Raw genomic sequence first — 9752 nt, forward strand, 5'->3', positions numbered from 1 at the left:
CTGCTCCTAACCAACCTAAGTCCTTCAAAGTATTTTCTCACTTGATCTCTTAAAATAGTTCTAAGCCTTTTTCCACAACTGATGTTGAACATAGCACACAGAAATAGCCTAGTGCTCACATAAGTCTTATCTTCAGTTAATTCTATACACTGGTGTTTTTTTAATCCTTAGGACACATTCCTATCAGTGAATACCTGCAAGAATTCCTCTTAAAACTTTTTCAATATTACTTTTCATGTGTATCTTTGTTCTAAAGTTAGTTTTGAGTGATATAACTTTTTATTATGCATTCATTCCATGGTCAATTATCAACATTCATAGCCCATAAAAAATAAGGCAGAGAGTTTGAGCCCACTCTATTTATACCCTGAGTAATTCTCCTCCCCTCTTCTGTACTTGATGGTATGCTTTTTCTCTCCACTCTGTTTTCTAAATTTTTGTCTTATCTTCATGATGCAGATAGCAATGGCACAGTTGAGAGCCTCTGGATAAGAATGAAAGGCAAACAAATAATGTGAATGACATCATAGGAGTCTTTTGTAGACATCCTAGCCAGGATGATGATACCAATGAATTATTGCTTGAGGAACTAAGGGAAACTTAGAAGAAAATTGCCCGTATCCTTATGGGGGACTTGAACTTGCCAGAATTTAACTGGGAGCATCACACAGCTGGTGCCACCCAGGCCAGAATATTCCTAAGAAACCTGGATAATAACTTTATGGAACAGGTCCTAAGGGAGCCAACTCGGAAAGATACCCTTCTCAACCTGCTGCCTTGTCAACAGAGAGAATTTTGTGATTGGCAGGCATCTTTTCCACAGTGACCTCAAAGTGAGCGAGTCAATAATCCACCTTGACAGGAGAAAAAGTGAGAGCAAAACCTCAACTTTGGACATGAGACGAGCAGACTTCTTACACTCAAGGAACTGGTAGATAAAGTCCCCAGGGAAAATGTTTTTGCAGGTGCTGGAGTCCATCAGTGTTGGTCACTTTTTAAACATCTCATCCTAGGGGCCCAAAAACAGGCAACTCCCAAATGTCACAAGTCAAGCAGATGAGGCAGAAGGCTGCCCTGGCTGAACAGAGGTCCTCTCTTGGAAATAAGGCAAAATGGGAAGATGTATGCCCAATAGAAACAAGGTAAGGTGATAGGGGAGATACAGATATCCTGCTTGCCACTGTAGGGAGAAAATTCATACATCCAAAGTTCAATTGGAGTTGAAGTTGGCCAGAACTTTGGCGGACAATAAAATGAGTTTTTTCAAGTATATTAATGGCAACAGGCAGTGTAAAAACATCAGCCCATTACAGGATGAGAATGAACACCTCACAAACACAGACATAGACAAGGCAGGGATGTTTAATGCATTCTTTACCCTTGCTGCAACACAGATGACAGACCCTAAAAATTGATGGGGCCTAAAGGCATTCATCCAAGAATCCAAAATGAATGAGCTGATCAAAACCTCTCTTGATTTTTCAGCAGTTTTAGGAATACGGAGAGGTCCCAGCTGACAGAAAGCTGGTCAATGTTGTCCTGATTTTCAAGAAAGCCAGGGAGGACAACCCTGGAAACAACAGGCCTGTCAGTCTCACTTCAGTGACTGGTAAAGTTATGGAGAAGATTATTCAGGAAGGTATTGAAAAACCCCATGCAAGAAAAAGACAACACAGTCACTGGTCATATCCAGCAAAGTTTAATGGAAGGAAAGGTCTGTTTATCAAACTTGATTTCTTTTTAAGACAAGACAACCTACCTGGCTGGTCATGGGAAACCAGATGATGTAATCCTTTTGGATTTCAGTAAAGCTTTTGATACTATCTCTTGGACAAATACATCATGTGATGTGTGAGCAACCGGCTCACAGGTTAGGCACAAAGGGTCACAGTGAATGGGGTGACATCAGGCTGGTGACCTGTCAGTAGTGGGGTTCTACAGAACTCCATCCTCGGCCCTGTCCTCCTCAATATCATCAAAAAGGAGTTGGACACAGGACTGAGCAAGTTTACAGATGATACAAAACTGAGAGGAGCTCTTGACTCCCTCAAAAGCAGAGAGGCCCTGCAGAGAGGCCTCGACAAATCAGAGGGTTGGGCAATCATGTGACATTTAACAAGGGAAAATGCTGGATTCTGCACCTGGGATGGTGGATGCACCTGGATGTAGGGACAGACTGGGGACTGAGATCCTGAAAAGCAGTGTCATGGAAAGGGTCCTGGGGGTTCTGGTCCATGACAAGCTGAACACGAGTCAGCAGTGCCCTGGCAGCCAGGAGGGCCAAGTGTGTCCTGGGGGGCACCAGGCCCAGCATGGCCAGCTGGGCAAGGGAGGGGATTATCCCGTTTTGGTCTGAGCTGAGGCAGCCTCACCTTGAATATTATGTGCAGTTTTGGGTGCCACAGTGTAAGATCATAAAGCTGTTAGAGATTGTCCAAAGGAGGGCCACAAAGATGGTGAAGGGCCTTGAGGAGAAGCCACATGAGGAGCAGCTGAGGTCACTTGGCCTCTTCAGGCTGGAGGAGACTGAGAAAAAACTGCACTGCAACTACAACTTCCTTGTGAGAGGATGAGAAGGGGCAGACACTGATCTCCTCTTCCTGATGACCAGTGACTGGACCCAAGAGTGTGGCCTGAAGTTGTGTCAGGGAGGTTTAGGTTAACCTAAAAAAAATGTTCGTCATCCAGAGGGTGTTTGGGCACTGGAACAGGCTCCCCAGAGCAGTGGTCACAGCACCAAGCCTCAAGAGCTCAAGAAGCATTTGGACAATGTTCTCAGGCACATGGTGTGATGTGGGGATGATGCTGTGAAGGAGTTGGACTTCATGATTCCTCTGGGTTCTTTCTTACTAAGTTTATTCTGTGATTCTGTGATTCTGTGACATATCAGCATTTTATAGACGTAGAGTAATACTTCATTGGCAAAAAGGAAAACATTTCCTTCCAGCTCAAGTTCAAACACTTTAAAAGCTGTTAATACATTCTTTCCTGTTACAAATCTTCATCCAATATAGCTTTGAAAGAGTCATTCAGATACAGAACAAAAACAAGCTACAAGAAGTTAAATAGGTTCAAATAAATATTCACCCTTTGTATGCTTATCTAAATCAAAAAACCAAAGCCTTTCAAGTTTGCTTGACATAGATTTCACTCCACCTTGTAAACTGCTTTCTAAATAGGTCTTTAAATTGTTTCAGATTATTTTGGTCATTCAAGACATTCTGCACAGTGGAATAAAATAAAAACAGTAGAAAATCTGAGACTGACACATACACAAAATCCTATTTATGTGTTCAGTAATTCTTATTCCTGTCGGTCTTTCTCACAGTAACTCTGATCTGTCAAAATCTATGATTTTTGGCATAGTTTATCAGTATGTTTTTTTCATTTGATTTCTCATTTTATATATATTTATGTGGTATTCCTCTCTTCCAGAAAGTGAGTTTGGAATAATAGCTGTCTTTATAGAACATGCCAGTTTATGATCCTTTTTTATTAAGATAAAAAAATCGCTTTTTCATCTATGTTCAGTTCCAGTTTCTTTTATTTCAGGTGCTTATATTTTAGAATTTTGGCAAGTTGATGTCAAAGCCCTTGTGAAGGTTTTCCTCAGTTACCTGCCTTAGGGTCTATGACACTTTTTTCTCCCAATTTAATCAGTGTTTAATCAGTGCTTGCAAACTTGATTAATCACAGGTCTTAAGGTTGCTGGACCATAGATGTCTATGGCCTAAGTAAGTATCCTTATGAAAATTTAAAGAGGATTAAGAATTGCAGGAAAACAGAAAACTGAATCCAAATTTTACATCTGCACTAGAAAGGAGTAGATTTTCTTGAACACCTGGGTTTTAAGAGAAAGTCTCTGAGTCCATAACCCAGATGATAATCTGGGATCATAATCACTGAACTACTTATCAGAGGCATGAATTCTGCTTGGAGATGAGTGTCTGGCAATGTATTCTAGAGATCAGCACTGAATCAGGTCCTGTTCCACATCTCCATTAATGATCTGGATGATGGAGCAGAGCACACTATCAGCAGATTTGGTGATTACACAAAACTAGGATGAGTGGCTGATACACTGGAGGGTCATGCTGCCTTGTCAGGCAGGAGAAATGGGCTGACAGAAACCTTTTGAAGTTAAACAAAGGGAAGTGCAAATTCCTTCACTGTATACAAATAGCATCGTGCATGGTACACACTGGGGACCAAGGAGCTGGAAAGTAGCTTGGCAAAATAGGACTGGGGGACCCTGGCAGACACCAAGTTTGACATGAGCCAGCAATGTGCCCCTGCAGGTAAAGAAGGTGAATGATATTCTGGACTGCATAAGGAGGAAGGTTGCTAGCAGATGGGGGTGGATTTTCCTGCTTACAACTTAAGGCAGCTTTTGATAATGTGGGAATTGCTTTGGTGAATCCCATTCTTAAAAGTTTTGCTTGTCTTCCTGCATTGCATATCAAAGGTATAGATTCCACTAGGACCCACATATTTGAAAGTGCCTTTTAGAGATCTACTCTGTTTGATCAAATTGTTTGTCTTCATTTCTTATCCCTTTCAGTTTTAATATCTTTAAAGAAATAAGTACTTTGCTTGAAAAAAAAAGTCTTTGCAGTAAGTCTCCTTTCTAATGTGAGAATGACTAAATTTATTTCATTTTTGGTTAAACTTGACAGTTTACAAAGAGAATGAGTAACATACTAATATATTAATTCTCTTTTTAATATGGAAATGTAAATTAAAGGGCTGATTCTGACTATATAATTTGTATTTCTGAAACTAAAATTTGTAGGTTTATTTTTGAATATTTTTTTATATTTGTGTAAAAAACAACTGTTATGATTCAGATTCTCTCACATGATTTAGTCTTTTTAAATGGTAGTTTTTAATAAGATGTTCCAATTAATGCATCAATATTTTCAAACATCAGACCATTTATCCTAACACATATTGTGGTTCTTTCAAACTATCATTTTTTTCTGCCAGTGAATATCTTTCTGTCTTAAAAATATTTCACTTTATTATTTTTTTAATTCTTATAGCTGTGGGAAATTATTAAAGGCATTTTCTGCTTTCCATAGTTACATTATGAAGAAATCTTATGTTAGGGCACTAGAATTTATTAACTCTTTGTCAGTGAATAATCTTGTATTGCCATGTCACTGAATATTTTGGAAAATATTTCAAAATCTATTTCACAATATCATTCCAGTGAATTATTACCAGTATGCATTTTAAGCAAGTAATTTTATTCTTTTCTGATCTTACCAAATGTTGTCAAAATGGAGAGGATATGGTGAAAAAACATTGCTGGACTCTGCTTGCACAATAAACCTTTAAAGTCACAACTGCAATGATAACATCTAGTTTTATTTATTTAAAAATATTACACATTGGAAATTGATTTTTTTCAACTATTTTGCAAAGGCTGCAGCTGGTTTGGCGTCTTTTTCCTTTATTTGATTTGCAAACCCCAAAAAGTTATATCTCAAAAGATGTTTTAATTTTGCAGGAAAAGATAGAAATAAAAGGACACCAGAAACTGCAGAAATTTCTGGGTACAGAAGGACATCTCAGATCCACTGATTCAAGCCATTAATCTGACTGAAGAGAGCTCTACCCTAACATCAATTTCTCCTATAAGAGTCACCTTCCTTGTCACTCCTCAAGCTTCACCTTTATCCAGTTACTCAATGGAGTAACAGTGAAGTGAAAATATAATGTTAAGAGTGAGGGATAAACTCTTAACCTTGATGTTTTTATAACTGCTCTAAAGGAAAACAACCCAAGGCCTTTTTCCAAAGGGTCAGTTATTTCTGCTGACTTTAGGGTTACTCAAATATTTTATATCTTTTTGTTCAGCTGCATGGTATGAAAGTAAATAATGATTTACATGTAGAGAGAGAAATCCTAGTTTCTTGTTGGAAAACTAAATGGTAGTACAATAACAGAAGGCATTTATACAAAACCAGCAGAAATATTGGCTGTCTTGATGTTTCAGTATCCTAATTAAGATAGGAGTTCTGTTTCTATTTGCAGAAACAAGGAAAAACAATCAATAGGTAAGAAAATAAAATACATAGTTAGGATAGTAAGGGCAGCCTCACAGGCTCCTTGCATAATACAAATCAGGAGCATATACTCACAGGCAAAAATACAGACAGAGACATTTTTTTCACCTTCTTTTATCAGTACCGTTGTCACAGTATAACTGCTTGCCTCTTCACCTCTGCTGTAGGAATTCATGTGTATCTGAGAACGTAATGCGCTTGTCAAAGTGACAACAATCTTGTATTTGGTGCTTCAACATCTGAACAAAAAGCTAGTGGAAAATGTGTGAAATATGTTTAAAAAAGCCCTTTGAATGTTAAAGTAAAATTCCCTCTGGACTTTAAAAATAGCAAGTGGTCAGTAACAAAAAAGCTTTGGTGTTTTAAGGTTCTTGAATAATTGTTGGTAACATCAGATATGACCTATTGACCTGAATTTGATATTACAGCCTCTATAATTTCCATTCTGAACTAAAATTAAATGTAATACTTACTGCAAAGTGCACACTCCAAAGAGTTTTCTTTGGAAAAATGTTTTCTTATCAGAGATACTGGTCCAAATCCTTACCAGGTATAAATTATAATAAGTGAAAATATGCCAACCATGCCATTATTAATTGCCCACCATCTTTGCTTTATCATCCTCACACAGTATTTAAGCAGAGAACTTTTTTTTTTTTTAATGTTTTTGTTTTTTTAAAAAATTTTTTACAGAAAGATTTATAGAAGACTTTCCTTCATGTCACTCCCAACAACACTTTAATCTGAGACTTGGGATATGTGCCCAGGACAGCTATAAATTGCTAAAACAAATGTCAACTGCAAAAATGCTTAACTTGAAAACAAGCCATCCAAGTGAAGAAAAATCTGTAAAGTAGGGAATATGGAACTGACACAAGTACATGAGAATAGCTTGTTAGAAAGATCCAGTTGCTGTAGGTCGTCTGCCAACTGTGAACTGTAAATGGCAGGAAGAGTCATTATAACCTTAGCTAAAATGATGATCACTCTTTTGGGCCAACACAATACCAGCTATCATTAACTTTTGGCAAGTACAATTTTGTCAGCTACTAAGCCTGGGTAAGACACTGGAAACTGGAAGGAAATGGATTTGGGATAATTTTATTGCTGCATCTTTTGACGTTTCTCAGTAAGATACAAAAAGAGTAGGTGGTTACAACATCCATATTCTTCAGACAATTCATTAATCATTTTCTGTCTTACAATAATAGGAATATTTTTTTTTTTTAAATAAAGAATTCCATTTTCCTTCTGATATGTACCTGTGGTTAAGTAGATAGGAAAGTGTTCTCTAGGTTTGGACCAAATATTTTTCTTGTGTAAATTCACTGATATGGTACAAAATCTCCTTCTTGTTGCAGAAAGAATGTCACCCAAGTAATTAAATTCAGCACTTATGAAGGGATAGGAAAATTAAATCTGCTGCATTCTTCCCAGTGTTGCATCAGGTTGTATTACCTCAGTCTATTATGCTAATGGTAGGAACTATATTTTCATACATCTGTTTCTGACGTAAAAGTGAACTGTATCACACAAGACTTATTAGTAAAGAACTTCCACCCTGCCAGGAGATTAAAGTGCTCCATTTTGATAATAAATCACTAAAGTGACAGAAAAGGGGAGGAAGTTAATTTTAAAGAATGAGGTGAAATGCACTGAAGGTAAAGATATAACAGGTTCCAATGTTTTGCAGGTTTTTTCCTTCTAGTTTTCTGCTTGGATGGTATGCAAAACCAGATGTGCTGTACACTACCATATGCATTACTACCACTTTCACTTTATCTGCACAGATGGGTTTTTTTGTGTTGTACTCTGAATGGAGAGAAAACTATCGAAATTCATTCCTTATTTCTGTTAATCATTCTACTGTAAACAACACCTTAGTTTGTGAATCTTCTGAAAATGTAACCACTTCTCTGGTTTTTTTGAAAGCTCTCAACCTGCAAACAGCACTACCAGCACTACTGCTGATAATAGAAAGAATAAGAAATAAAAGCAGATGCTGAAAGCTGTTATTAGAAGACTGTGCACTGCTGCTGCTTCGTTGTGGAGTGTATCAATGGAACATAATGCATGACCTACAAAAAAAAATAATGCTTAACCCTTCACATAACATTTTTATAGCCTACATAATATAGTGACAAACATGAAATTGAGTGGTCTGTCCTACTGCTACAGTGAAAACTCTTCAGCCATTAGCATAAGCATACTGGTATGCTTATAGAGAGGAATCTTAGATTGTGAATTCAAGTTTTCCCTTCTATTCCACAACACTTGGATGCAGAACTGGGATGACAGCCATTTAAGCCAGAAGCAAGTGCCTAAACCTGGCCTCTGTACTCCTAGTAGAACTACATGAGCAAAGTCAGACAACTGAATTGAACTGCTCTGCAATCTGAATTCCTTTTCAGATCTTTGTCTGCAGATGGTTTCTATCTGATTTTTTCCTACACGCTTCCAACTTTAGACACATTTTATATTCCTGGATGCTCCCCAGCATTCATCTATCCTGCCTCTTAAGCTACTGCAGAATACAGGACAGCTACCTCACTGTTACTTACAGAGAAGCTTTTATTTGGAATAGACATGGCTCCAGTTTCTAGGGCTGGCGAACTAGAACATTTCACAAGCAACACATTTAATCAGGGTCTTTGTTTTGAATAAATTCCAACTTCTGAAGTTTTTTTTAAGCTTTGATCTACTCAGCGTTAACTCAACAGGACTTAAAGAATTGTACTCATTACACAAGACTTCAATGGACTCTGGAGACTGATAATCTAATTCTAAATTTCTTCTAATCCCAAAGAAGTCTGTTGTATTAATGTATTTCCAAAAATTATAACAAGAAAAAAAAAGTATATCTTTGCCCTTTAAAGACAGCTGCAGTTGTTTCTGTGTCCTAGAGTTGCACAAAATCTGACAAATTTAGAAAAGAAAGCTTCTGAGTTTTCAATTGATCCACATACAACAATTGATTGGTCTTCAGGAATACATCCAATTATCCTTCAGAATGTTCCTGAACCTCCATTATTGCAGCAGTTCGGCATAGAAGCAGATGGACAAAATACAGAGGAAAAGACGTGGGAGAAAGGGTGAATATTTATTTCAGATTCTGCTTAGAACCTCATTGGACAGATGTTCCTTGGTACAAAAATGTATTTCAAAATTGTTTGGTAGCTGGGAAGCACCTGAACACTAGTGACAGCTTGTGATCTTTAAACATTTGATCTTTCAAGACTCATAAAGTGAAGCAGAGGTTTAAAGCAATTTAAGTGACTTTTTCCACTTGGCTGTAAACTACTATATTCGTTGATAGATAATACTGACTAGGAAATGGAAAGCCTGTGTGTATTATATTATCAGTAAATATATGTCCAGGAAGTATATGAATCATAAGGAAACATAAAGACTGTACGTAAAATTTAAAAATTGACTTCACAATAATATTAATCAGAGACGAGGGCTAAATTTTTGAAGTGATAACATATGTGTTTTGGGTTAATGTAAGTATTTGGGTAAGTGTTAAAATTTTTAGACATAAGCAGGATATGAATTTTGGACTGTCTCTCTAAGCCAGCTATCTAGTAAGAGTTGCTCTTCTATGGGGCATTTAGTTATCAAATATTCTGAAAAAGTGCAGTGGGAAGCTGATTTAACCATGAGAAATAGCTTGGGAATCAA

This window comes from Pseudopodoces humilis, chromosome 6, assembly GCF_049639895.1.
Source record: "Pseudopodoces humilis isolate 2021_Gansu_Grassland_sample_001 chromosome 6, ASM4963989v1, whole genome shotgun sequence".
In the NCBI taxonomy this organism is placed as follows: domain Eukaryota; kingdom Metazoa; phylum Chordata; class Aves; order Passeriformes; family Paridae; genus Pseudopodoces; species Pseudopodoces humilis.